Raw genomic sequence first — 26,609 nt, 5'->3', positions numbered from 1 at the left:
CGGGAAGAGTCTTTTCATGAAGTGACCACGGAGGACCTCTGGAGGAGGTGGCAGTAATATTGAGAAATGAAGGACAAAGAAGATGCAGGCTTCTGCAGATAAAGCTCAATCTGTTGAAACTGAAGGGATTCACAAGTTCCTGCTCAAAACTGAAGTGAATCAACAGCATCATCTAATGGATGGAGGGGACCATCTTGCTTATCTGAGGTGGTCAGCTGGACCACTGACCATCCCTAGTGGCCTCCATGAAGGCTGCATCTAGGGTTGGATGGGTCATAAAAATTTGGCTCAGAATGGAAATTGATCATTGAAGTACTTCTTAATTCTCACATTAGATTTTTATCCACAAACTGTGAGGAAAATGGCTCGCTTGCTCCCTTGGTTTATGTTGTAGGTCACAGATGGTGTGGCACCCAATTAGCAGGCATTTAAACAATCCCTTATCATCTTTTCGGGGCTTTCATGCTTGATTTTTTTAAAAGTTTGTCCAATTCTCAGCAACTCGATTTTAAGGGTCATTATATTAACTGCAAAGATGAATCAGGGACGAGGTCATTTCTCAACTCTTTAGTCTTGCATGCTGTCATTTCCGTGCCCCATAGATTAGATGCTGATCTGGGTTTTAAAAAGACAATTCTATTTCGACATAGTATTCTTCGGGGGAAAAGACTGCCTTCCCTTCCAAAAGCCTTGCCTTCTCATCAAAGGAAGCCTTTGTATCACGTTTGTCTCACTCCTATCTGGGATAGCAGCTGCACACTCACAAGCCCTACTCCAGCTGAAGAGAGCCGAGGACTTTATTGTAATCACCTTGTTGAAATATTTGGAACTGTATATCAAGAGACTGGTTCTATGTTGCCATAATTTATGACAAAAGCCTGAATAAATCCCTAGACATGGATTTCCTATAAAACCCTTCCTTGTGAAAGTTTGTTGCACAGCAAAATGAAAAGAAGACAGGGAAGAAGAGAGAGAAAGGGGGAAAAAAGCCGGTAAGATGTACATGAATCTCTGAGGATGCCATTTCTATTCATCACATTTACTGTAAAGACAGGGATTTTGTTTGGATGGAAAAAGAATGAATCATCGTGGCTTTTAGAGTCTAATGTGGAGCTTGCTTGAAGCACTTCCCTCTGATCTTCCTGCTTCCTCAAGATCACTAGACTATGGAACAACGAAGGACACAAAGAATACTTTCTACCAACCCTGGAATGTTCTGTATTAGGATGGGCATCAGGCGACGGAAGGAAATCTCCTTTTTGTGCCTTTTACTGGGGGCATTCACTGGTCTGCGAAGGCATAGTGGCACAACAGTTGAACAACATCGTTGCATCAGAAGTATATTTTAGTCATCCAAATTATACTACACGGGATGGGTAGAGGGGAAGGCAAGAGAGGAAGAGAGAGGGGAGAGAAGGGAAGGGAGAGAGGGAGGGAGGGATGGAAGAAGAAGGAGGCCAAGGAAGAGAGAGAATCTTTTTAATCACATAGATTATTTCAATCTCCATCCCACCCACAGGCTGAGAAAGCAGAAGATGGAAAATCTGATTCTACAGATCCCTCCCCTTTGCCTCTCATAGTACGAGTGTTTCCCCATGCTGAGGGCCAGGCTGCTGTTTTTAGTCAGCGTGATTTGCTTAAACACAACTCAGCCTCTTCATCACTTGCTCAGCCCAAGACACGGTAGTCTGTTCAAGATGGAGGGAGAATGGACTCAGTTGGATGTACTGAGAAATGATCTATTTCTTCAGAGCGTGGGTAGCTTAAGAGGAGTTTTAAGGGACAGTTTGACTCTCCGGGTTTGTTTCTTTGGAATCTAATTGCCTCTTATGAGCCTTCTCTACTGGGGTCCTCCTAAGTGAGCTGGTAGGGGAATGAGGGTTCTGGAGGAGTCGAAATTTATTCATTAATTATTCACCAAACACTTACTAAGAACCTTCTCTGTGCTGGGCACTCTGCTGAGCCTGGAGGATTTTACATGATGATGCAAAGAGAAGTTTCTCACTGCTCTTTTCATGCGATCTCAGGGTTTTAAAGCTGGAAAGACCGTGGGAGGATATCATCTATCAAAAGCAATGTTGAGCAACATTTTATACACAAGGACTGCTTTGGGGAAAATAAACATGTTTACCATCTACATTCTCTTGGTTCATTCAAAGTGAATTCAAAGTGGAATAGTTTTATTGAGTTCCTTGGCAGGAAGGGATGCATTCTCAAAACTGAGCTCAATTAAATGGAAGGCCATCAGTAGAAGATTTGGCCTCACTTTTTGGCCACTAAAATGCAAATATTTGTATGTTTGATATACTAAATATCAAATATTTGATAAGTAGCTCCATGCCGTTGGCTTTCAAATTGTTGAATTTGAAATTAGATTATATACTGTATCCCAAAGTTTAGGCAGGTCATATGGCCCACAGGCTGTGGTTACTCATCCAAGAGGTAGTAAATGGGATGCCGTGATTGATTCCACTTTACATCCTCCATAGCACATTGTGCAATAGCTGAGTCCCTATGAGTTAGGTATCTGGTTTTTTAGACCGCTTTTCATTGCAAAAGACCCAAAGAAAAACGTACGCAAAACGAAGTGGAGATGTAAAATCTCACATGAATTCAAAAGCCTAGATGTTAGTATCAAGCATGGCAGAAATCAGATGTTCAAATCATTTACTCAATATTCTACTTTTTTCCTTCCCACACCTCTGCTTTCCCCTCTGGTGGTTTCACTCCTAGGCAAGCTCTCTTGGTGTGCACCCCACAACCTACCAAGCAAAGCCAGGCTTAGACCCTCCCAAATCCAAGTCCAGTAGAAAAGTGTTGCCTCTCTCTAGGTCATGCCTGCCCTAGGTCTGGAATTAGAGCTATTGGGCTCTGCCTAGCTTTGAATCAGTCTCAGTGGTCTCATTGGCCAGGACAGGTCTGTTGGTAATGGTTACGGCCAGATCCATGTAAAACATATGGGCAGAGAATGATGAAGAGTGATTCCCTAAAAAGGACTGGATTGCTATTATTGGATGAAAGGGGGTAATCCTGGAAATGCAAAGAAAGGCTCTCTACCATCCTTCCTATATATCTGGCTGTTCATCCATTCATCCATCCATCCATCCACCTACATATCTATCCATCTACCTACCCACTTAGTCACTCAGATAACTAGCTAGGTAGTGACTGCTCTTCCCTTTATTACAGAAAGCAATTAAACTTTCAGTGCATGACATATCTTAGGAGTTCCAAAGCTATTTTTTAAATGAATGAATAAATGAATTTTATCTTATTCTCATTTTACACATAATGAAAAGCTGGATCACAACAGCTAACACCAGAGCTGGGATTTGCACCCATCCCCCCAACTATTTTTTTTCTCAGGAATATGTTGCCTCATCCACTGGGGAGTAAGGCAGACATATTTAAATTATTGCCTGAACATAATGGCATCATGCCAGGGTATACTTATCTGTGGTTTTTTTTAACCAGTGTTCATTTTTCATCCCAGAATCGTATTCATCTTTTCAAAAGAAAAGTTTACCCTTATTATAATGTCACATCACAGCAAAAAATAATAATAATAATAATTTAAACGTCAAAAGCTAGGTACATTCTGTTATTGTGCTTAACTCTAATCCATGAAGCTATTATCCAAGCTTTTGAAATATGCCTCAAAATATATGTGTCTTAATAAGGCTTTAGAGATTTATCATGATATTGGCAGAGAGAATTAGAATGCAGGGCATCTGGAACACTTTCCGTGAGAAATGGTTTACTGTAGATCCAACAAAGTTAAAGCTGTGGGAATGGGAGGTGGGGTGGTCAAACATGTGTTCACCATCATCTTTAAGATACATACACACACACACACACACACACACACACACACACACACACACATACACACACACACACACACACACACAAACTTTTTGCCAAGTTTAAGTGCCTTATAAGCCCAAGCCTATTTGATACTTGTTTTATTTGGATTATAGATGTGTTATAGTGTTTTGTGCCCAAGGGTTCCAAGATATGAGTTTAGCATGGAAGTTATGATTGCCTGTTGATTTCTTTACGTTGTTTAAAGGAAAAAGAAAAAAGTGACTGAGAGTTGGGACTCTTGGGTTCATTCATTTTCTCAATAAATATTAATTGAGTACCTACCATGTGCCAGGAACTGTTCCCTATAGGATGCAACAGTGAGTGAATCAAACAGACTCAAGTCCTTTCCCTCAGGGAACTTAGAGAGTTCAATGCCAGGTTCTGTCAGTAAGGAATGGTTTATGTTTCGATGCATCACTTGCCCTCTGTGGGCTTCTGTCTTCCTGCTTGAGATATGAGAGGTGAGTGAACTCAACACCAAGCAAAAGAAAGGAACAGCTTAAAAAAAACTAAGCTGGGGAAAAGGAAAACTCACAGAGGACAGAGTGCTTCTATCTAAATACTGAGAAAGATGTTCTGTTTGCAAGCAAGGGCTATTCGACACAGAGCTTAATTACACATAAGGAGCTCAGAAGGTGGTGAGCTCTTTGTTACTGAAAGTGTACAAGAAGAAGAAATGAACTTGGCTGTGATGCTGGAGAAGTATTAGCCTTCTAAAAACTCTTTACATATGAGTGTGTAAGCATAATTAACACTACCACCCTCCATCTTGGTAGTGCACCATTTGGACCACGTGGCCTCCATGTTTGCTGCAGCAGGAGAAGAGAGAGTGGGAGGACGCATCTTAACTACCGTGGCCAGGAAGTGACATGGATCACTTCTGCTTATAGCCCAATGGCTATAACAAGTCATGTGGTCCAAAACTGATCAATAAACGCAAGGAAATACAGTGGAGAACATGAATTTACAGCGAGACTGTCTCTGGCAACTAAGATTTTGGAAAAATGGAAAGAATTACAGTAATACCTATTTCAGAGGGTTATTTTAAGAATTAAACGAGCTAAAATGGATTAGTTCATCTAATCATGTGTCATCCAGTGACTGACATTTTAAAAAAATGAGATTTTCTTTCATTCTCTTTTTCTCACCTTCAAAGACTACCATGTTACTTGGCAGGACCAACTGAAAATATGCTCTCTAGAGCCCCTGGGACGAGTCACAAAGGGCCTGATCTTTCATGGACACATCCCCATACTTGGACTTGATGCCTAAAATTCTACCATTAGAGCTAGATCGCTGCCACTTTTCACAGCTCGAGGCTTGGAGTAGGGCATGACAGATCAGGAGAGTGGATATGGAAAGACCAGGTGGGAAGTTTTCAGTGACAATTTCAGGCTAACCCTGAGCAGGAGAGAGGTAGCATGGCTCAAAGACCCACCACCCATGGGTTTGCTATTACTATACACATAGTTAGAAAGCCTGGATCCCCTTGGCAGGGCATCCTAGGTGCAGGCTGCCCATCTGGATTTAAAATGAATTCAATTTAGCCTTGTGTAATTGCTTATTTGATTCCTGATGATGACATGCAGTTAGGAAGGAAACTGACATTCTGTCATTTCTGTTCCAATAAACCAAACTCCGACAAGTTTCCTCTTAGGTACTTTGTGGCGACCGGCCCACCTGCTCTTCTTCTATAGAGAAATTAGTGAGTACTAGGAGCTTGGAAATACAGAATCCCGAGCCTGGTACCTTTTTAGAGAGGCTGAAATGGAAGAAGAACATAGGCAGTCAGGGGTATATGCCTGAACTTCCTTTTCCCTGGCAAATACAATAGACCTCCTTTTGGAAAGTACTTAATATGGCTTCCTGCTTTAGAAATATGAATTCTCTCACTTGTTACCCAAAGATCATTTATGTTCAAGGTCATGTTTTAAAAATTTCAAACAATTTTGGAGTCTGGAGACATCCCCAGTAGATCATAAAAGGCCTCACAGTTCCAAACACAGGAAAATGCTTTTGTTATCTCATGGCTACCCAATGCCCTCTTTGTTCAAGTCTGTACATGACCACTGCATTCTGAATGATGTCTGCAAAACTGTGAGAAAGGGGAGCCCATTCAAGCTAAGGAGAGACCAGTCAGGTGAATGGGATGGGACTTGACAAAGGTTCTCAGAACGTGACTGAAGTGTCAGTGAGAGCCTTGAGTCTTATTGATGAAAGAATAAAATCCACAGGAGCTTAAATGGAGGGCTCAAATGTCAATACCAATGGAAACTGAGCCCTCCATGCATCCTGGATAGATGTGATTTGGATGATAAGCCCATGATATAGTGAGAAAAATGTGAGTATTAAACCATCTCTTGGGGTTTAGATTTGTCTTTCTTTATCACAGTGTCACACTGAGACTGGACTAAAAAGGTAGCCTTGTTTTATCTGCGTTGTACACAGCTCCACCCTTTGCTCTCTGGGCTCCCATCACGCGGGACTTCTTGCACGGCCTTGAGCATCATGCTTCCTCTTCCTACAAGTTCTTCCCTTAGTTTGGGTTCCAGGCTCTGCCCCTTCTTCTCTTATACACCCCCCCCCCAACACACACACACACGCCACATCATTTCCTCTCACTCATCTTTCTCATCCCAGATCAAATATTTATACCTGGAGAGATTTTTCTGACTCTCCCTGATCTGGCTCAGTTTCCTTTTTCATACATTCCTGTGCCTCCCTTGTCACTCTTATATGAGTGGTGTATTCAGTAGGCTTATGCATTTTTTTCCCCACCTTTTGATGAGGAGCTCCATGAAAATAAAGGCCAGGGCTGTACCTCCATGCACTGCACAAAGGCATCTAGCCCAGGGCACAGCTGGGGGCTGCAGGCTATGGATCCTCTGCTGGCGTGGTAGGCCCTGGCTGTCATGATCACTGCATATCCCCAGCACCTAGCACAGTGCCTGGTGCAGAGCAGGCCCCCAGGAAACATGGATTGATGGACACTGTTTAGCTGGGCCCCAGCACCATCCATCACTGACATAGGAGGGAAGAGCCTCCCCGAAGGCAGCACCTCCTATCAGCATGGGGTTCATATTGGCCAGCCATCAGCCCAGCTGCAATCTCAGTAAGTCAAGACACTGGGCACCATCTCCTAGGGACTGGCCATTGGCCACCTGGGAGCCCAGTGAGAGTTAAGGGCTGTGGCAGTCTGATCTCAGAGCTCCCAAATGCAATTGGTGAAAGAAGTCATTCCTCCTCTTTTCCTCTGTAGGTAGAGGTTGAAAGTCACACCTGGTTTCTAGGGCTCTGTCTCCTTGTGCCCCTAAGTAAATGATAAGATCACCTCTCTAAGCCTTCATCTCTTCCTCTGTAAAATGGGTGTGATAGGAATAGTCCCTACTGCCCAATGTAAATGTGGGAATGTAGAGCATTTAATGCTCTAATATAGTGTGTAACACATGGTGTGTGTGTGCATATATATATATATATATGCACACACATTATATTATATAACTATAATGTACATGTAACATATAATATAAATATAAGGTATACATATATGTTAAGAAGCCTCTTCTCATAAAGGCCCCCGATCAAGCCAAAAGGAAACCCCTGGAATTAGGCAGTGAGGACAACATCCCCAGCTAGGCTGTCCTGATTGTTTTACTTGCACGCCTGCCCAGGCTTGCTAGTTCCCATGAGGTTATCCACCTTCTAGACACACAGCCAGAAGAGTTGTCACTGACGACAGAAGAAGGAAAGAAGAACAAGGGATATTTGTATGCCATCTAAAGGAGACAGAGGCACTCCTGTTCTCGGCAATAGAATGGTTCCCAATGTCGCTAGAGAGACCCAGAGCTCACAGTTGTGATGCTACAAGGAGAGGTCCCATGGGCAAGGAGTCAGGTCCCCTGACCAGAGCCATTCCGTTTATCTGTTTTACGGGTTGGTGTTCAGGGGAAAAGAGAACTCTTCTGTTAATGAGTAAAAACATACAAGTTAGGTGGGTGCTTATTGCTACGTACAAAATTAGATGCTATGTGTACAAAACCACTCTGGCTGTCTGTATGTGAGAAGTTAGCTATAGCAAGGCAGATCTAATTATACTGGATGCCAGCTTAAAGCTGGGAAATAACATTAGGAGAAATCTCCACTTGAGAATCTTGCTTGTACGTGCGAGTGTTTGGGTTTAACAAGAGTGTGAATGTGCTTGCCTAGTCATTCATTCCTCTCATAAATACTCCCTGGGGCCCTCTGTGTGCTCAGCACTCTGCTAGGCTCCGGGGGGGATACAGAATAATACGATTGAATCACTTCATAAAAATGGCTAAATCTTAGTGGGGGAGAGAAAATATTTAAACTATTAGTGACAATATGATTTCTGCCTTCAACGAATATTACTGAGCACCACCTACATACCAGGACTTATCCTAGGTACTGGGGACCCAGCAGCAAACAAAACAGAAGAACTCCTCTTCTGGTGGAACTTATGTTCTAGTTGGGGGGAAGGTACCATAAAAGATAAGCAAATAAATGTGCAATTTATACTGGTTAGTCTTGAGTGCTTTTCCTAATAAAGCAGAGTAAAGAGATGGAGAGTGATGGGAAGGGGCTGCTATTTCAAACTGGGTGGTCAGGAAGGGTTTTTCAAAAGAGATGACATTTGGGCCAAGAGCTGAAGCTGAATCAAGTGAGGTGGTGAATCATGTCAGTTTCAAGGGACATGAACTTCAGGCAGGAGGGAATGGATGAGCAAAAGCCCTGAGGAGGATGGGACCTGGCGTGTTCAAGAAGCAGTGGAGAGGTCAGTGTGGCTGGAACCAAGGGAGCAGTGGGGAGAGTGGCAGGGCCAGATCATGCAATATGACCTGTAACTGCATAGCCTTCAAAAGGAAGCAAATGTCAACAACCAAAGAAAAGTTAACTCTGAAAAACAGAAACGAAAACAAAACCCAGCTGCTACAGTAATGAAATTGGGCAAGCAAACTCTACAGTATTTTATGACCATGCCTTATTATACCTGAAGTACAGCTCACTCAGTAAGTTGGTTCCGGAGCTGATGATAGCTGGAGATGCTGGGGACTCCCTGTTATTTCAACTGAATGGGAGGAGTTAGGGAACAGGATGGGGTTCTGCCCAGCAAGCCACCCTTAGAAGACACCCCTTCCTCTTTTTGACCACCCAGCACCTTCCTATGTTTGGGGAATTTCCCTGCTATAAGTTCCCACCTTTTACAACAGAAGCCAGATGCCCCCTTTTCCAGCCTCCCTTGCAGCTAGAGTGAAAGCATCATTTCCACCAATCAGATTGCTTGTTCCAGACTTTGCCTTGGAAGCTGGTACTGCCCATAATGGCAGCAGCTTTCATCCAGCTTCCAGGGGCATCAGTGGTCGATGGAGTAGAAGAACGTCCAGGGGGCTGACGTTGCAAGGTCCGTAGGGCCCACTGTGGGGGCAGTGATGCTGCTGCGCACCAGTTCTGCAGTGTGAGTTTAGGGATTATTCAGGGTGGAGCCTCAAAGCCTGGTTCTCTCCACTGGTATTAGTTTCCTATTGCTCTTGTAACAAATGACCACAATCTTGGTGGATTAAAACAACAGAAATTTATCCTCTCACAGTTCTGGAGGCCAGAAGTTCAAAATCAAGGTGCTGGCAGGGCCGAGCTCCCTCTGTAGGCTCTAGGGGAGAATTGGGTCTTTGCTTCTTCCAGCTTCTGGTGGCTGTTGGCAATCCTTGAGTTATGGTGCCATCACTCCGATCTGCCTCTTTGGTCATGTGGTCTTCCCTTTTCTCTGTGTCTTCACTTCCAGTTGTGTCAAATCTCTGCTTTGTTCTTGTAAGAACACTTGTCATTGGATCTAGGGCCCACCTGGATAATCCAGAATGATCTTATCTCAAGATTCTTAACTTAATTACATCTGCAAAGACTTTTCCCAAATCAGGTCACATTCACGGATTTCAGGGAGTAGAACATGGATGTGTCTTTTTGCAGGCCACCATTCCATCTGCTGTACCACCTCCTAGAGATCCTGTGAGCTCACAAATAACCTTTTATATTTATTTATTTAAAAAAATTTTTTCTAACATCTTTATTAGAGTATAATTGCTTTACAATGTTGTGTTAGTTTCTGCTTTATAACAAAGTGAATCAGCTATACATATACATGTATCCCCATATCTCCTCCCTCTTGCGTCTCCCTCCCACCCTCCCTATCCCACCCCTCTAGGTGGTCACAAAGCACCGAGCTGATCTCCCTGTGCTATGTGGCTGCTTCCCACTAGCTATCTATTTTACATTTGGTAGTGTATATATGTCCATGCCACTCTCTCACTTCGTCCCAGCTTACCCTTCCCCCTCCCCATGTGCTCAAGTCCACTCTCTACGTCTGCATCTTTATTCCTGTGCTGCCCCTAGGTTCTTCAGAACCTTTTTTTTTTTTTTTTTGATTCCATCTGTATGTGTTAGCATACGGTATTCGTTTTTCTCTTTCTGACTTACTTCACTCTGTATGACAGACTCTAGGTCCATCCAGCTCACCACAGATAACTCAATTTCATTTCTTCTTATGGCTGAGTAATATCCTTTTCAGCTCACACCAGCCTGAATTGGTTCCTGTTACTTGAAAACCAGAAACCGGGCTCTGACATCGCCCTACCTGAATTTGCATTCTGTGTCCCCAGCTGGGAAGAGGTGTCTGGCATGCAGCCCCGCTTGGGGTCCCAAGCCTGAGACTCTGGTCTCTGCAGGCATGGATGATGCCTGGCCTTCCTGTCTGCTCACTTTGAATCCTGCCACCCCATCGAGGAATGAAATGCTTGTGTCAGCAGCTCTGTGACTGAGACATTTCCTTCTAGGCTAAAACATATCTCCTGGCTGTATGAGGTTGGGATACAGACCCCACTACAGAAAGGAGGGCTAGGTGGTTAGCCTCACCACATCAACTATTTATGGGCTTTGTTAAAAAATAAAAACCAGGGGCTTCCCTGGTGGCGCAGTGGTTGAGAGTCCGCCTGCCGATGCAGGGGACACGGGTTCGTGCCCTGGTTCGGGAGAATCCCACATGCCGCGGAGCGGCTGGGCCCGTGAGCCATGGCCGCTGAGCCTGTGCATCCGGAGCCTGTGCTCTGCAACAGGAGAGGCCACAGCAGTAAGAGGCCCGTGTACCGCAAAAATAAATAAATAATAAATAATAAATAAATAAAAACCAGATCAAACTCACCCACAAAAACTTACAGAACAAGCACAAACACTTAGAATGCTTCTGAGGAGTCAGCAGTGTCTCCTCACCTCTCCGTGTTCTACCGCCCTGACTTCTCAGCAAGCATCAGCCTTTGTCACTTCCTGAGGTGCGAATGGAGTCTCTCCAAGGGAAACTTTCCATGAATATCTGGAGCCCATTTTAAGGAAGAACATAACTTGACAAACATGAGAAGCAATATAGCCTGATGTTTACACACGTGGGCTCAGGAGCCAGAGGGATGTTGAAACCTGAAACCTGGTACCACCTCTTACTGGCTATGTGGCCCTGATAACATTATTCACCTCACTGAGTCTCGGTTTTCTCATCACTGGAGAATATTAACATCTTCCTGGTTTTTTGTTGTCGTTTTTTTTTTGTTGTTTTTTGCTTTTGTGAGGATTAAATAGATTCAATAAAGTTCCTAGTTTAGCATTGACACATGTGAACATGTGAAAACATCTTCAGTCGTTTTGCCTCTATTGTCACCCCTCTCATCTGATAACCTCATCTTGATTTGGTCACCTGTGGATGTACTGCCTCATCTTCTGTTGTAAGTGCTGTATCCTACAGTGCCTGGCACATGAGTGTGTTTTGTGAATTTTGAGTGAATAAAGATGTGTTGTTTTGATGGGTGTGTTATCTGTTTGATGGACCGTAGGTGACAAGACTATATTGATCATCTTGGACACATATCCTAGAGCCTTCTTTCTCTGCCTTCATTCTATCTCCAATGGCGATAGCCCCAGTCTCCACCTGAAGCTCACAGTACCAGCAACTTCACCATTTCCGGGAGTCTCTGGGGGAACGTCTGCCTATTCTCACAAGCCTAGTTTGCTTGGCCATCCTGTGAAGCCAGCCTTTTTCTTTCTGCTCTGCGCTGCCCACTATGGGTGAGGGGGCGAGGACACCATTAGCGCCAAGAGTGATGAGATGGCATTGGAACCACAATGCCACTCACTCCAAAAGTCCCTGTCGAAACAAATACTGCTAAGCCCACCAGTGACCATAGGTGCACTCAGTGTCCCCAGAAATTTCACTGAAACAACGCTTTTGGCTTTAACCTTGTCTTTTACTGTAGCCTTTGCTTTTTAGCATTCAGGCGAGAGTCCCTAGGGTTCAAGACAGAATGGTCTGAATTGCAAGACCTGTGCCGGGTTCTATCTTGTCCTTCTTTCCGGTTCTGGGACTAAGGTCTTGGTAATTAACAGTCAAGGCTTTGGGGGTGTGTGTGCAGGTGTGTCATACAACAGGGGTTTAAACATTGGCTCCACCGTATACTAGTTCTGTGACCTTGGCTAAGTCACATAATCTTTTTAAGTCTGAGTTTTATTATCTGCAAAGTGGGAGGAATAATTATACTTCCTCACAAGGAACATTAAGGATTAAATGAAATAATGATTGCGCAGCCTGGTATACACTAAGGACTAAATAAATGCCATCATATTCATTTCCTTAGGTAAATTATTTGCCTAGTGGCTCTACTGTTTCATATGCAAATAATGCCTTTTGGTTGATCTGCCACATCTACCAAATATTTGGAGATGAAGGGAAAGTGAAGTGGTGGCAGAGAAGATGGGGAAAGAAACTTTCTAACATCTCAGAGGAATAAAATAGTAACTGTCAGAAACATGATGACACTATAAAAATCAGCTAGAGAACCAGCTCTGTGGATTATGAAATGTACAGCATGGGACAAATGCAGTGTAATTGCTAAAAGCCTGGACTCTGGAACTCAACAAGTGAGTTTTAACTCCAGTTTTGTCATTTATTAACAGATGTTCTTGGGCAAGTTTCTTCATCTTGTGTGCTTCAGTTTTCCCATCTTAAATGGGGATGATAGCACCTATATCATAGGACTGCTATGGGAATTAAATAAGTTAATTCATGTCAAGCCCTCAAAGCAGTATCTGACACATAATAATGAACTGATGATATTAACTATTAGTATTAATTCTAAAACTAATTAATTAAGAAAATAAAATTTAAAAAAGAAATCCGTAAGTGCTACTCTGTGGATAGATCTGTTCGTACAATGTCCAAATGATCTATGCTCCTTCAAATATTTCAGTCAACTAGATGCCCAGATATGCAGAAATTCTAGGATAAACCACCTAAAACTATTGCTCTTTGTATAAACTCATGTACAAAGAGCTTACATGCTGAGCTGGATTTTTTTGCTGTTGTTCTTGGAATGCACATGTACTTGTTGCAGAGAATTTTCTACTTTAAAAGGCTTATGAAATACACTCACAGACATAGAAAACCAGTAGTTTATGGCTACCAAAGGGGAAAGGGGGTGGAGGGATAAATTAGGAGTTTGGATTAAAATATACACAGTACTATATATAAAATAGATAACCAACAAGGACTTACTGTATAGTACAGGGAAATATACTCAATATCTTGTAATAACCTATAAGGGAAAAGAGTCTTAAAAAGAATAGATATAGGGACTTCCCTGGTGGCGCAGTTGTTAAGAATCTGCCCCGGGGCTTCCCTGGTGGCGCAGTGGTTGAGAGTCCGCCTGCCGATGCAGGGGACGCGGGTTCGTGCCCCGGTCGGGGAGGATCCCACGTGCCGCGGAGCGGCTGGGCCCGTGAGCCATGGCCGCTGGGCCTGCGCGTCCGGAGCCCGTGCTCCACAACGGGAGAGGCCGCGGCAGTGAGAGGCCCGCGTACCACAAAAAAAAAAAAAAAAAAAAAAAAAAAGAATCTGCCTGCCAATGCAGGGGACAAGTGTTCGATCCCTGGTCCAAGAACATCCCACATGCCACGGAGCAACTAAGCCCAGGCGCCACAGCTACTGAGCCTGCGCTCTAGAACCTGTGAGCCACAACTACTGAGCCTGTGTGCCACAACTACTGACGCCTGTGTGCTCTAGGGCCCATGTGCTGCAACTAGTGAGCTCGTGTGCTGCAACTACTGAAGCCCATGTGCCTAGAGCCCGTGCTCTGCAACAGAAGCCACAGCAATGAGAAGCCCATGCACTGCAATGCAGAGTAGCCCCTGCTCGCCACAAGTAGGGAAAGCCCACACACAGCAACAAAGACCTAACACAGCCAGAAAAAAAAAAAAAAAAAAAAAAGAATAGATATATATTTATATGTATAACTGAATCACTTTGCTGTACACCTGAAACAAACACAACATTGTAAATCAACTATATTTAAATAAAAATTTAAAAAAAGAAATCTTGGATTAAAACAAGAATGCAAAAATATAATCAAATAAAATGCTCATAGAAGTGGAAGATTTGGCAGACTGTCCATGAAACGTTACTATGCCCACTCCCGAGACCTGGAAACCTAATTGGCAACAGTGTAATTGGCATTTCATGGATTGGTCAAGGAGGTGAAGAAGGTTCTCAGGGGGTGCTGGGTTGCAAGCCAAAGAAACTGACTCAAATCAGTCTAAGCTTGTTCAGAAGTATTCAAGGGTACCTCCTACAACACATCTGGGCTCAAGGGTCTAGAGACAGGAATTGGACATATCAGGGTCTAAGGCTGTTCTGTTCTCTCTCCTCATTCTGGAGCTGCATTCTCCCTCCTCTCTGCTGCTCTCAACTAATCTGTGTTTTTTTTTTTTTTTTTCCCCTTGCTGTGCAGCCTTCTATGCCTCTCCTGCCCACAACTCAAATATGGCCACCCCACTTTTTCTTCATTTTCTCTCAGTTCTAGTCTCCACAAATGACCAGCAAAGACAACGAAGTACAACTCCAAATTCCCAGGGGAGAATCCGATTGGCCCATTTTGTGCCCTCTCGTCCAATCATCTATGCTTGGGGTGAAAGTCCCATATCACAAACATGGCTGCAGGAGCTGACCCCTGAGGGGTGGGGTAGATATCAGGTCGCAGGGGTGTGAGCTGGATATGGGCCCTAAAAGGCATCTTCAATACACAAAGCAGGAAAAGAGGACAAACGCCTGCAGTGATTGACAATGACTTGGGCTTTGGAAGGACAACTTGACAAGGATCCATGTCAGAATCTTCTGGGGCAATAAGCTTGCCAGTGGCTAGTTCAGTCAGTCCCCCCCGTCGCCTGCCTCCTGGTGTCTAAGGCTCAGGAAAGGACCAGGTGGATTTGCAGGTGCACTGTGCCCTGCCCAACCCTCTCTGCATTCCCCAAAGAGCCAGCCTCTTTCCCTGCACCAGAGTCTTTGCGCACCCCCTCCCCCTTGCCTCGAACACTTTGTCCTGTGGCCCCTCCCCCTACACGTTCACAAAGCTGGCTCTTCATCATCCTTCAGGGCTCACCTTAAAGTCACCCTCCACACCCTTTTTGATCTTCTCCACCTTTATACATACCCTGTAAATTCCCTTCATAGAATAATCATAATCTGTATTAAATGCTTATGATAATAGTAGCAAACACTCAGATGATGTTTCCTATGTGTTGGATATTTCCATAAGAGCTTTGTACATGTGAATTCAATCCATCAACACATCTAAGTCTGTGAAGTAGGCAGTCCTATTATCCCTCCTTTCACAAGTGAGGAAACTGAGGCACAGAGTTGTTAGGTAACTTGCCCAATATCCTCCGGCAGGCAACTAGCTCCAAAGTGTGAAACCTTAACCCCTGCTTCCTCTTGACTACAGTGTCCCACTGTTTATAGGTTGGATTACTTATTCATTATCTGTCTACTCAATTACATGCTCTGCACAGTCAAGGGCTGTATTGATTGTGCCCACTCTATCTTTATCACTTATCAGAATGCCGCGCACTAAAAATTTATTTGCAAAACGAATAAATGAAGGGACATGGGAAAGCAAGAATGCGTTAATTCCTTTTAAAAAGAAAGACCCAAGATGCGTGTCTGCATGATAACAGGGAATCAGGTAAGATCACTCTTCCAAGACTTTAAGGGGGTGTAATATAGGATTAAACAGGGGGCCCCTTCTAGAAATAGCACCACGGGAGGACTGAGAGATGAGGTTCCTCTCATATAAAGGCTGTCTTTCTTTCTGCTGCTATCATCGTTATCCTGTGCTCCTATCTCACCCAGCCTCAGATTGCCAATCTGAGCTTAATGGAACTGCTTCCATGCTGTCAGAGGTGGGAGCAGCCGCATTAATAAACGGAGAGCTCTCCAGCAAAGCAGGGAATAGAGATGTGCGCGATGTCCCAAGCTTAGAGCTCAGGCATGGGATGCTGATGGTGACCTCCCTTCTCCCCGATTGTTCATGGCAGGAATAATACAGAGGTTGGGGGTGGAGGAAATGGACAGGGGTCTGGGGAGGGGGCTCTAACCTCAAAATATATTCAGAATCCTATTCCTTTCCATCACCTTCATCACTACCAGCTGGGCCACAACCACTAGCGTCCCCCACCTGGATTCCTGCTCTGGCTTCCTAATGGTCTCCCTGCTTCCAATCACCCCCAACCAATATCTTCCCAACCAGAGGCTGGAGCCCCCCTGTTAGAACCTACCTCTGATCATGTCCCTCCTCTGCTCAGAACCCTCCCGTGGTACCCTCAGCACTCAGAGCAAAAGCCAAGGTTTCTACAGTGGCCTACGAGGCCCTACATGATCGTGATCTGGCTCCTATCACCACTGTGACCTCGTCCCCTGCTCCTCTCTGGTGTCCTTGATGTCCACGGAATACATCAGTCACGGCTCGCCTCCAGGCCTCTGCTCCAGCTGTCTGCCTGCGCTGCTTCCCCCAGAGATGTGCTTCCCGAAACCGCTCACCTGAGTCTTTGTTCTCACTGAAGCCTACTCACCCATGCAATAGGAGTTAACATCACAGCCTGACACCCCTTTGCCCACGCCTGAACCCCCTTCCCTATCTGCTACCCAGAGCACTTATCCCTTTCTAACATGCCTCACCATTTACTTATTTATTTCTTATATTTATTTGTTTTGTTTTCTGGCTCTCGTACTCAAATCAAACTTCATGAGAGCATCTTTGTATGCCATGTGCACTGATGATTCCCAGGCATCCAGGACAATGCCTAGCACATAAAGGCCCTGTCTAAGTCACTGGGCACTGAGAGCATGAAGAACTGCTGACATCCATTCATTTGTTGAAGGCTTACTATGCACCTGGCACAGTGCTCAGCACATTCCAGGGATTATCTCATTTTACCCCCAGGGCTGAATGGAACTGAAACCCCTTTCCATGGCCCATGGGGTCCTTCCCGCTCCGGTCCTGCCTCCCGCTCCTGCCATTCTCCTCCTTGCTCAGCAGCTTCGGCCGTTCCACGCTGGCCGCCTCTGCTCCCCACACCCATGGGACACAGCCTGGCCTCAGGGGCTTTGTATCTGCTATTTTCTCCACTAGAAACATTCTTCTCTAGAACTTCACATGACCTGCTTGTCCCTCACTTGGGTCTCGGCTCAAGTATCACCTCATCAGTAAGGTCTTTGCTGACCACTTTATTTAAAATAGCACCCCTATCACCCAGTCTCCCTTCTCTGCCTTTTAACTTTTTATAGCACTTATTATATCAACATTAAGTTATATGTTGATTAATTTCTTTCTTCCCTCACTAGACTTTCAGACCCCAATAAGGGTGGAGGGAGAGCCACTCATTGCTGAGGCCCTGATATCTAGAACCGTGTCTAGCACAGAGGAGGCGCTCAGTAGATCCTGTTGAATGAAGGGCAGGCTCCACAGTCACCTTCAGTCCTGTATGAGAATCTGGAGGCCGAGAGAGGTTGAGTAACTCCCTAGGTCATATAGCTAATAGAGAGATGGGAAGAACTAATGTCCTGATGATATTTTTCTTCTAAAGTATCCTAAGGGGCTTCCCTGGTGGCGCAGTGGTTGAGAGTCCGCCTTCCAATGCAGGGGACACGGGCTCGTGCCCCGGTCCGGGAAGATCCCACATGCCGCGGAGCAGCTGGGTCCGTGAGCCATGGCCGCTGAGCCTGCGCGTCCGGAGCCTGTGCTCCGCAGCGGAAGAAGCCACAACAGTGAGAGGCCCGCGTATAGCAAAAAAATAAAATAAAATAAAATAAAATAAAGTATCCTAAGAACCCTGCTCAGTTCTTGTATATGGTGGGTGATTGATACACTAATAAATAAATTCTTGAAAAGCATAAAGTGTGGATCAGCTTTCATATTCAAAGTCTGGGACACGTGTAGACTGTAAACTCCTGGAGGGCAGGGATTATATGCATCTGGGCAAGTGACTTGACTTTTCTCGGCCCCAGGTTGCTCATGTCCAGTAATAGCTGACTTAAGGATTAAATGAATTAATGCATGCAACATGTTTAGCATAGTATCTGGTGTCATAAGGCATAAACATCTCTAGTTTTTATCATTATCAATTGTCTTCATACCCCTCCATGTGGTACCGTACTTAGCACATAGCAGGCACCCTAGTAATATTTGCTGTGGTTCAAGTCTTTGAGAACCATGCATGAGGGGCCATATTACTGTTGAAAGGTATCTGCTGCCTCTTCCCCATCATACCTCCCTGCCCCAGGAGGATCACACTTCTCTGACACTTTGGTCTTAGTCTTGGCCATGTGACTTGTTTGAGTCAGGGAAATATAGGCAGAAGTGACACGGGCCTCTTCTCTTCCAAGGAAGAAGTTTTAAGAGCCATTGTGTGGTTCACACTGATCTCATTTTGCCTTTGACAGGAGACCAGCAACATCCCAAAGGCTGCTCCAGAGACTCAACTTTGACAATGGAATTGAAGACAACTTGACACAGAGTCCGATCTGACCTGTGATGAGAGCTGACATGAAACATAAGCAAGAAATAAACCTGCTGTTCTGAGGCACTGAAATTTAGGGCTCATTTGTTACTGCAGCATACCCATCCTATCCTGATGCATGCACTGTGGCAATTGTGGTTATAGTACCAACTCTGGATTCTACATGTTTTTGAACAAAAGGCATTTACGTGAGCACCACCCAGTAGATAGAACAGAATGGTGGAGTGTGATGGGATGGAGAGCATTCCAGCCTGGGCAGGAGAACCACAGTGGCCAGGGCAGCCAGAGGCAGCATATCAGTAGTTCTGGTGGTGGAGGGTGGGAGGCAGGGGATATTAATGAGCCTGGAGGTAAGTAAGCTAAGTAACTTTTTTTGTTTCCCCAAATCACTAACTTTCATTGTTATTTCTCACATGGTAAGTACAATGTTATTTCTCACATGGTAGGTATATGTATAATATATGTGTATATATTTAGTTTATATATAAATAAATATAAATATTTATATATAAATAATAAATATAAATATTTAGTTTTATATAAACTATATATAGAGAGAGTTTTTCATTGAAAAAGAGCCCAATAGTAGAAAATGTTTAAAGAATATAAATGGATAAAGAAATTATGGAAATCTCAATCTTACTATGCTCAATTCCCCCCAGCAGATAATCACTGGTATTGCCTGGTACAAATCCTTTATCTGTGCATTTACATACACAGCTATTTTTTTTTTCTAGCATAAATGAATGGAATAATACTATATGTATTGTCCTGCAATTTGCTTATTTATTTATTTATTTATTTATTTATTTGTGGTACGCAGGCCTCTCACTGCTGTGGCCTCTCCCACTGCAAAGCACAGGCTCCGGACGCGCAGGCTCAGTGGCCATGGCTCAAGGGCCCAGCCGCTCCCATGTGGGATCCTCCAGGACCGGGGCACAAACCCATGTCCTCTGCATTGGCAGGTGGACTCTCAACCACTGTGCCAACAGGGAAGCCCTATTTTAACTTAGTATTTCTTGGAGACCTTTTTGTGGCACTCAGTAGAGGTCTAGCTCATTTTTAGAATGGCTTCATATTATTCCATGCTATGGATGAAGTGTAACGTATTTAACTTTTCCACTATTAATGGACATTTATATCCACTTGAAGTTTTACCTCCTTCTGTGATTCATGGACTAATAGCTCCACTAATGAATGTCAAGCTTTACAACATGGCAGTATAAATGACCACATTTTTCTCTCCCTGAATTTGTAAACGTCTTATCAACAACAGTACAGGGGTGGATATGTGTGCACTGGCTGCAGATGCCCCCTGCCTGGGCCATGGCAGTTCCTCCTGGAGGTGAAGCCTGTTTGCCTGCACTGTCTTGGGAAAGAGGAAGAAGCTCCCAGAAGACCTGCCTTTCTCATCTCTGACCCGCCTCTTTCTCTCCCCTTCCAGGCATAGGAACAGTCCACAGTTCCTAAGAAGATTCCAGATCAAAGTGCTTCCTGTCCTTTGGTCCAAGAACCATATCCACTTACAAATAGAATCATGATTAACTTTACACTTGTGCTTGGGGCATTTCCCTAAACTGTCAGGTAAGCCCACTCTTGATGTGTTTAGTTTTTATTTCTTGCTCTCTCCATTTATCTGTCTCTGTCCACCCTGTTTCTGTCAGTCTCCTTCTCTCCTCCACCAAGATACAGAATTTTATCCTCAGTAGATAATGAATGTAGCCTTATCAGTTGTCATAAGCAACCTTGCTGGGGGTGAGGAAGCAGAACGTGGCAACTCTGGGAAAATGAGATGAGAATTTATTACTTAGGGTTTTCTCAGTGCCTCACCCCAAACCTCATGCTTACTAAAGCACTAGATACCATCTTGTTGATTTTAAGATGCTGTCCTTACCATGCTGACATTTCTAAAGCCAGCATGTGTTCTATGATAAAAGTCTACTTTTAATACAATATTTTAAAAATAACCAAATAAACAAATGGGACCTAATGAAACTTAAAAGCTTTTGCACAGCAAAGGATACCATAAAAAAGACCAAAAGACAACCCTCAGAATGGGAGAAAATATTTGCAAATGAAGCAACTGACAAAGGATTAATATCTAAAATTTATAAGCAACTCATGCAGCTCAATAACAAAAAACAAACAACCCAATCCAAAAATGGGCAGAAGAACTAAATATACATTTCTCCAAATAAGATATACAGATTGCCAACAAACACATGAAAGAATGCTCAACATCATTAATCATTAGAGAAATGCAAATCAAAACTACAATGAGATATCATCTCACAGCGGTCAGAATGGCCATCATCAAAAAATCTACAAACAATAAATGCTGGACAGGGTGTGGAGAAAAGGGAACCCTCTTGCACTGTTGGTGGGAATGTAAATTGATAGAGCCACTATGGAGAACAGTATGGAGGTTCCTTAAAAAACTAAAATTAGAACTACCATACGACCCAGCAATCCCACTACTGGGCATATACCCTGAGAAAACCATAATTCAAAAAGAGTCATGTACTAAAATGTTCATCGCAGCTCTATTTACAATAGCCAGGACATGGAAGCAGCCTAAGTGTCCATCAAGAGATGAATGGAAAAAGAAGATGTGGCACATATATACAATGGAATATTACTCAGCCATAAAAGGAAATGAAACTGAGTTATTTGTAATGAGGTGGATAGACCTGGAGTCTGTCATACAGAGTGAAGTAAGTCAGAAGGAGAAAAACAAATACCGTATGCTAACACATATATATGGAATCTAAGAAAAAAAAATGTCATGAAGAACCTAGGGGTAAGAAGGGAATAAAGATGCAGACATACTAGAGAATGGACTTGAGGATATGGGGAGGGGGAAGGGTAAGCTGTGATGAAGTGAGAGAGTGGCACGGACATAAATACACTACCAAGTGTAAAATAGATAGCTAGTGGGAAGCAGCCGCATGGCACAGGGAGATCAGCTGGGTGCTTTGTGACCACCTAGAGGGGTGGGATAGGGAGGGTGGGAGGGAGGCAGACGCAAGAGGGAAGAGATATGGGAACATATGTATATGTATAACTGATTCACTTCGTTGTAAAGCAGAAACTAACACACCATCGTAAAGCAATTATACTCCAATAAAGATGTTAAAAAAAAGGAAAGAAAAAAAAATAAAAAATAACCAATGGCATTTTATAATTGAAGTAAATTCCTGTAAGAAGGAATGATTCAGTCAGCCCTGCTATTAGGAACTGTGTCAAGGATGAGGACACCCAGAAGCCAGCCACGGTTCTCTTTCCTCTAGCCCCCTCCCCACATGCTCACCATGCCTGAAATATCCACTATTCGAATTCCTTCTTAGGAGCCTTAAGGAACCTTGGGCTCCATGGGTGGTCCCCTGGCTTGGCAAACTAAAGCGTTAGCACATCCTGGCTAGAGTGCCTGGTTCAGGGGTAGGCACATCATCCAAGCTGGGCCACTGAGACTTAGGTCCTCTTGGCTGGTAACAAGCCAATGGGATGTCGAGGTCCAGAGCTGCAGGGGGCCATCAAAACCTTTGGAGATGAAGCCAACCCAAGAAGTCAGAGTCCAAAGATGAAGAGAAGGAATTCCCAATGCCATGGTAGAGCACCTGGATACAGCTGTTCCTGGAGCTAGACCATTTAGGTTTAAGCCGGTTGGAGTTGAGCTTCTGCCACATGCAACCAACCCTGACCTGATGACTACAGCCGCAAATCTGTGCTGACACGGAACAGGGCTAGAGCCTGAAAGAGAAGGAAGGGGAGGGGAAAGCTTGGAGTAGGGGCAAGGCGACAGGGGTGCGGTGAGGCAGGAGAGGGAGAAATCCCAAAGCACTGAAAGGGACTGTGTGGAGATAAGGGAGCCATGAATAAGGATTTCTCGGCATGGCTTCTGAGGCCCTCCCAGTGGGACCTGTCTCTCTCTTTCCTTGCATTGGACAAGGAAACAAACACCCCTTAGGTATCTTCCTCAGGGCACATGCCTTTTCTTTCTGGACTGTTCATGCCCCATTGTTGGCTAATTTTTCGGTGAACCTTGAACTCAAAGATCTTCTCCTAGGGGGGCCCACCCATACCCATACCAGGCGTACCTCTTCTATCTAACACCCTCCCCATTTGAAAGTACACGTATGCATACTTGTGCATGTGTGCGTGCGCGCGCGCGCGTGTGTGTGTGTGTGTAATTATCTGGTTAATGTCCTTCTTTCCCATTAGCCTAAGCTCCCCAAGGTGAAATCTCTGTCTTTGCAATCCTACACCTAGTGCCTCGCACATGCCTGGCATTTTCCCATTACGCTCGGGAAATATCTGCTGAGTGAAGGAATCAGAGTCTCACTTGGGTTGAGGTCCCCCCAGGTCACACACTGATAAAGGTTCAGGGTCTGGACTCAGAATCTTGGGTGCAAACCTGACTAATTGTGATCTTGGGAAAGTCATTTACATTCGTTAGGCTCAGTTTCCTCATCTGTGAAATGGGGATAATAGTGGCACCCACTTCCCAGGGATGCCGCAAGGATTACATGAGCTATTATCAATAAACCATTGAGAACAAGGGCTGACACAGTCAACACAGAATAAAGGTACGCTAAGCTTATTCTTACAAGGGCCCCTTTAGCTGTGGCTGACAACAGGGAAAGAACAAATCTTGTGTTGCCAAACGACATGTATTTCCAAGCCCAATTGAAATAAGACAAGAATAACTACAGGAACCCAGGAAGCATGAGGAGTTGGCTTTGGCTAGGTTTGCAGCCCATGGTGGCCCATGGCTCGATGGACCAGCCATGTTTAGAAAGATCACCTTGTGTCTAGAGAGTCCTCAAATGCAGTACTTCACGCTTTGATGGACTCAAGAACAACCTGACGGATCTTTTGAAAGTGCAGATTCTGACTTGGGGCAGGGCCCAAGATCGTGCATTTTTAACACGCTCCCAGGCGATGCTGCCGCTGCGGTGGGCAGACCGTGCTTTGAGCAGCCAGGCAGACGCACAGTGGGAAGCGATTGCCAGCGTTCCGAGGAAGAGGAAGCTGGCTGGCTCTAGTGCCCAGCGCTGTTGGAGAGAGTGGGTGATTGAGAAGGAAAGGAGACAACCTGAAATGGAAATAAATGCTGTGGACCACAATTTCATTACTGTCTAAAATTAGATTAACATAATTAAAAATTTAAAAGCTGGATTAAAGCATGTCAGTCTGAAATCTAGTGCTAAATGATGCTGTGGCTCTCTTTGCTTTTTCCTTAAGGGTTTGGGCTAATGGGTATTGCAAAGATTACTGGGTTACATGTTGTTCTTTGTGATTTTAAATTATCACCAAACACCTCCAACCGGCCTTCTTTTCGAGAGGATTTTCCCAGGACATGGCTGCCACGACTCTGAAAAATGTTCCGGCGTCCTTGAGCCCTCAGCCCCTTCCTCCCACTGACTTCTAGCCTCCTTGGGATGAAAAAGGTTTACTCACCCTACAAACTGCAGGTATGCACCTGATACTTGTCACACCCACCATGGTGACTGGCATAAGTATTATTGAGATTCCCATTTTAAAAGTAAAGAAATAGAGGTTCAGAGAGGTAAAGTAAGTTGCATGGGGTCACACAGCTGATTAGTGGGAAAGACGGGATGCTAACACAATTCTGTTTGTTTGACTTAAAAATATCCATGTTCCTTCCATGGCCTCTCTGAAGAGTAAAGCATCATGGAGCTCCAGTAAAGGTGTGTGTGTCTGGGTGTGTGTGTGTGTGCATACAATGTATATACACATTGTGTGTAGGCAGAGGAGGGAGGTATGCAAAAAGAAAGAGAGGCAGAACGAACATCCAATTGTAAAATATCTGTCTCTTTGTTTTTGCTAAAGTTGCCGTACTGGAGCCATTACCAGCTGATATGATTTACTACAGATTTTAGTAGAACTGGGCTAAGTGATCTGTTCCCTCACCACAGTCACAAAGCACTTACTAACTTGGGCTCTAATTACAGTCCTGGAGTCATTAAGTCTGTTCTCATCCACCCAGAGACTAAGATCCCAAGGGTGAGTATTATCTTGGTGACATACTTGACTGCGTGGCTTTGAGCCTGGAATGGAGAAGGTTATCCTTTCCCTCTACCCAGGGTAGGGAGATGGTGATGGCAAATTGGAGTGGGACCGTGGAGCTAGGTGAGGGTCACGGTGGCCATTCTTTCATAAGATGCATCCATATCCTTGCCAAGCTTCTCTCCTGAATACTCTGAGATTTGCAGTTTTCCCAAAACATTTTCCTATAAACCAGATTTCCTTCAGTAAAGTGAGCTATTTTCAAGAAGTCCTGGGAGAGAACTTTGCCTAAGCTGGAGTTAGACTGGAGGGACGCTGATGTAGGGAAGGGCTCCTCATTAAAGAGCTGTTGCTTTGAACTGAAGACAACCGTTTTCTCCTACCTATACAAGCCAGAGAGTCACTCTACTATTATTATTCATTTTAGAATAAAATGAGGACCTACTATATGCCAGCCAGTCTTCTAGCTGCTGAGACCACCGCTATGAACCAAGCTTGGACTCTAGACAGTGAGACATTAAAAATGCAGGAAAATAGTTCAGCCTCTGTGGACAACGGTTGGGTTCCTTAGCAAGTTGAACGTTGAATTACCATAGGACCCAGCAGCAATTCCACTCCCTAAAGAATTGAAAACAGACACTCAAACAAATGGTACACAAATGTCCAAAGCAGCACTGTTCACAATAGCCCATGCGGTAGAAAAACTCAAATGTCCATCAGCAGATGAGTGGATGAACCAAATGTGGCCTATCCACACAATGGAATATCACTCAGTTATAAAAAGGAATGAAGGGGAACTCTCTTACACTTTTGGTGGGAATGTAAACTGGTGCAGCCACTAGGGAGAACAGTATGGAGGTTCCTTAAAAAACTAAAAATAGAACTACCATATGATCCAGCAATTTCACTCCCAGGTGCATACCTGGAGAAAACAATAATTCAAAAAGATACATGTACCCCAATGTTCACAGCAGCACTATTTACAATAGCCAGGACATGGAAGCAACTTCAATGTCCATCGATAGATGAATGGATAAAGAAGATGTGGTACATATATACAATGGACTATTACTCAGCCACAAAAAAGAATGAGATAATGCCATTTGTAGCAACATGGATGGATATAGAGATTGTCACACTGAGTGAAGTAAGTCAGACAGAGAAAGACAAATATATGATGTCGCTTATACGTAGAATCTAAAAAAAAGGGTACAAATGAACTTATCTGCAAAACAGAAATAGAGTCACAGATGTAGAAAACAAACTTACGTTTACCAGGGGGTAAGTGGGGGAAGGGATAAATTGGGAGATTGACATATACACACTATTATATATAAAATAGATAACTAATAAGGACCTACTGTATAGCACAGGGAACTCTACTCAATACTCTGTAATGGCCTATATGGGAAAAGAATCTAAAAAAGAGTGGATATATGTATATGTATAACAGATTCACTTTGCTGTACACCTGAAATAAACACAACATTGAAATCAACTCTACCCCAATAAAAAATTTTTGTAAAAAAGGAATGAAATTCTGATACTTGCTACAACATGGATGAACTTTGAAAACTTTACGCTCAGTGAAAGAAGCCAGGCACAAAAGGCCACTTATTGTATGATTCCATTTATATGAAACATCCAGAATAGGTAAATCCATACAGAGAGGGAGCAGATCGTTAGAGGCATGGGCTGGGGTGGGGGTGGGGGATGGGAGTGACTGCTTAATGGGTGTGGGGTTTCTTTCTGGGGTGATGAAAATGTTTTGGAACTAGATAGAGTGGTTGTTGCACAATACTGTGAAAATACCAAAT

General features: G+C 44.0%; 1 long non-coding RNA gene across 8 annotated transcripts in view; it reads left to right on the top strand.

Annotated features, from left to right (window-relative positions):
• Nucleotides 1-26,609, top strand: part of LOC131741283 (uncharacterized) — a 64,051-nt gene that overhangs the window by 32,211 nt on the left and 5,231 nt on the right. For 4 of the 8 annotated variants that reach the window (XR_010836504.1, XR_010836500.1, XR_010836503.1 and 1 more), the window contains 4 exons: nucleotides 18,686-19,112; nucleotides 20,207-20,346; nucleotides 24,108-24,236; nucleotides 24,616-24,789. This is a non-coding gene — a long non-coding RNA (uncharacterized lncRNA). Of the gene's footprint in view, nucleotides 1-18,685; nucleotides 19,113-20,206; nucleotides 20,347-24,107; nucleotides 24,237-24,445; nucleotides 24,474-24,615; nucleotides 24,790-26,609 lie in introns of all 8 variants that reach the window. The other 4 variants (XR_010836501.1, XR_010836506.1, XR_010836507.1 and 1 more) reach the window with 4 other exon arrangements.

This window comes from Kogia breviceps, chromosome 14 (assembly GCF_026419965.1).
Source record: "Kogia breviceps isolate mKogBre1 chromosome 14, mKogBre1 haplotype 1, whole genome shotgun sequence".
NCBI lineage: Eukaryota > Metazoa > Chordata > Mammalia > Artiodactyla > Physeteridae > Kogia > Kogia breviceps.
This window is presented reverse-complemented; position numbering and strand designations above follow the sequence as displayed.